At 43.5% G+C, this 3,313-nt stretch overlaps 1 pseudogene; it reads right to left on the bottom strand.

The window, feature by feature from the left end:
* Nucleotides 1-1,186: 1,186 nt before the first annotated feature.
* The window catches only part of LOC102478697 (zinc finger protein 543 pseudogene), a 7,125-nt pseudogene continuing 4,998 nt past the window's right edge, over nucleotides 1,187-3,313 (bottom strand).

Genomic DNA, 3,313 nt, shown 5'->3' with positions numbered 1-3,313 from the left:
GCATGCACACGCACCTGGTGTGAGTTTTAAGCCACCAGGTCAGGGACTCAAACCATGGTCGACTACATGGGAGTCCAGCGACATAGCCATTATGCCAAATACTGATCCTGTTCTGGGGGCTTGTTTTTTGCTTTCTGTCTCTCTCTGTTGAGCACATGAACCCTATAGCAAAAATCTCTTAAAAAAAAAGTCATAAGCAAATAAGAGAGAAAAGTCCAGTAAGTAAAATGAGAAAATACTACAACCTACCTCATGTGAAGTGACATGAAAATGGCTAAGCCTACAGAACCTGGTAAATAGTGCTAAGTATATACAAACTATTATTATTCTTAGTCATCGTTGCCACAAGGTTCTCACATGTATTGCTGTAGGAGCATAAATCAAAGACCCCTCTTTGCAAGTCATTGGTAATATTTTTTAAAACAAAATACAGGGACCAGTGTGTTTGGACACTCCCACATGGCTGACCATAGTTCGAGTGCCAGACCTGGTAACTTTCTTTCTTTCTTTCTTTCTGTGTATCTTTCTTTGGTCAAATGAAAACAAATAAATGAATAAATAAAATTAAATAACTTTTTTTTAGAGGTTTTTGCTATAGGGCACGTGTGCTCACCAGACAGAGAGACAGAGAGACAGAAAGCGAGAAATCACCCCCCCCAGGGGGGATGGCCACACCACAATCCCTTCTCCACTCTCCTCTTGGGATCATAGGCACGCATGCACACGTGCCCGGTGTGAGTTTAAGCCACCGGGTCCAGGACTCAAACCATGGTCTACTACATGAAAGCCCAGCGATATAGCCATTACGCCAACTGCCAGTCTCGGTTGTGTCAAAAAAATTTTTTTGAGAGGTCGTTGGTATAGGGTGTATGTGCTCGCCAGAGAGAGACAGAGAGACAGAAAGTGAGAAAAGTAAGAAATCACCCCCTAGGGGGGATGGCCACGCTGCAATCCCTTCTCCTCCATTCTTCTCTCAGGATCTTGGGCACGCACACACATGCACTCAACGCGAATACAAGCCACCGGGTCTGGGACTCAAACCATGGCTGACTACATGGGAGTTCAGTGACACAGCCATTACGCTAACTGCTGGTCCCAGGTTGTGTCCATTTTTAACATAATTCTTTAGATGACAAATGATCGGCAACAGGTTTTCTCATACACATGACAATTTTATGGAGTTTCTCTTTGCTATGAATGGCCACATGATGACTACAATGTGTCCTTTGACCAAAGATTTTTCTTAGTGGCCACATTAAAAAAGTCTTTCTCTAATATAAGTTCTTGCATGTTTACTGAAATTTGCCCATCTGAAAAAGGTGTCCCCACATCTGTTCCACTGATGGAATTTCCTCCAATATGAATCCTTTGATGATGACTGAGAGATGAGCTGCGATTAAAGGCCTTTCCACAGACACTGCACTCAAAAGGTTTCTCTCCAGTGTGGATGATGGAGTGTCGAATGAGGTTGGCACTCCGGCAAAAGGTTTTCCCACACTCAATGCATTCATAGGGCTTCTCCCCAGTGTCAATCTGCTGATGCCTCATGAGGTGTGATCTGCGGTTGAAGGCCTTCCCACACTCCATGCACTCATAGGGCTTCTCTCCAGTGTGGATGCTATAATGTTGAATGAAGTCTGCCCTATCACTAAAGGTTTTCCCACATTCTTTGCATTCATAGGGTTTTTCTCCTGTGTGAGCTCTTTTATGCAAGACAAAAGTGGAGTAATGGGTGAAGGTCTTTCCGCATTCATTGCACATATAAGGTTTCTCCCTGGTGTGAATTCGCTGGTGCTGCTTGAGGTGAGATCTGCGGTTGAAAACCTTCCCACACTCCATGCACTTATAGGGCTTCTCCCCAGTGTGGATAATATAGTGTTGAATGAGGTCTGCACTCTCACAAAAGGCTTTCCCACATTCATTACACTCAAAGGGTTTTACTCCAGTGTGAATCTGTTGGTGCCATATCAGGTACGACCTACGGTTGAAGGCTTTCCCACATTCGATGCGCTCATAGGGCTTCTCTCCAGTATGGATAACGTAGTGTTGAATGAAAACTGGCCTATCACGGAAAGCTTTGCCACATTCTTTGCACACAAAAGGTTTTTCTCCAGTGTGGCTCCTGTTATGCAACACAAAAGTGGAGCGGTGGGTGAAGGCCTTTCCACATTTGCTGCACTTATAAGGTTTCTCTCCAGTGTGAATCCGTTGGTGTCGTGTAAGGTGTGATCTGCGGTTGAAGGTCTTCCCACATTCCATGCACTCATAAGGTTTCTCTCCAGTGTGGATTATGTGATGCTGAAGGAGGTGTGTGCTCTTGCTAAAGGTTTTCCCACACTCTGTGCATTCATATGGCTTCGCCTGGGTATGAATCTGTTCATGTCTGGCAAGGAGGTGATTCTTACCGAATACTTTCCCGCATCCCTCCCATTTATAGAGACTTTTTCCTTCACAAATTAAAGAATCTGTAACTGCTCCATGTGAGTCACATTCATAGAAAGCATTTCCTGGGGAAACTTCCACGTGTACAATCCTTGAATACTTACCATCATCCATCCCCAACTCATCATGTTCAAGGCTCTTTTTTCCAAGGAGTTTTATCCTTGAGTGATCTATCCCTAGTCTCGGCTCTCCCTCATACAGCCTAACCAGGTCCTTCGCTTGTAGCAATGGAACATTCCCTGAGGCTCCCTGTGCCAATTGTTCCTGGAGTGAAACTTCCTCAGGTGAGACCAGGTGAGGAGTAGGCAATGCACTCTGGGGTGTTGTGTTGTCACCTGAAAAGAACACAACACACAAAATGGCTTCTTAGTAATGACAAATGGCTTATTAGTAATGACAACACAGAATAAATAAAACCATCATATCAGTAAGAAAAAGAAAATTAAAAATACTGTACCTGTTATAATCTAAAAATCTCTAAAATTCATGCTTGCAAAAAAATTTTTTTTTGAGAGGTTTTTGCTATAGGGCACGTGCGCTTGCCAGAAAGACAGGGAGAGACAGAGAGATAGAAAGTGAGAAATGAGAAATCACCCTCCAGGGGGATGGCCATGCCGCAATCCCCTCTCCTCCATTCTCCTCTCAGGATCTTGGGCATGCACGCACATGTGCCCGGTGTGAGTTTAAGTCACCAGGTCCAGGACTCGAACTGAGGTTGACTACATGGCAGTTCAGCAACATAGCCATTACACTAACTGCTGGTCCCACAAAATTTCTGTTTTTGATCCTCAGACTCCTGAATCTTTTTTTAAAAATTATTTTATTTAACTTTATTTATTTACTTCCTTTTTTTTTTTTTTTTTTTTTTTTG

Source organism: Tupaia chinensis, unplaced genomic scaffold (assembly GCF_000334495.1).
Source record: "Tupaia chinensis unplaced genomic scaffold, TupChi_1.0 Scaffold138725_1, whole genome shotgun sequence".
NCBI classification, from domain to species: Eukaryota; Metazoa; Chordata; class Mammalia; order Scandentia; family Tupaiidae; genus Tupaia; species Tupaia belangeri.
The sequence above is the reverse complement of the archived record's forward strand: the minus strand, read 5'-3'. Positions and strand labels throughout refer to the sequence as shown.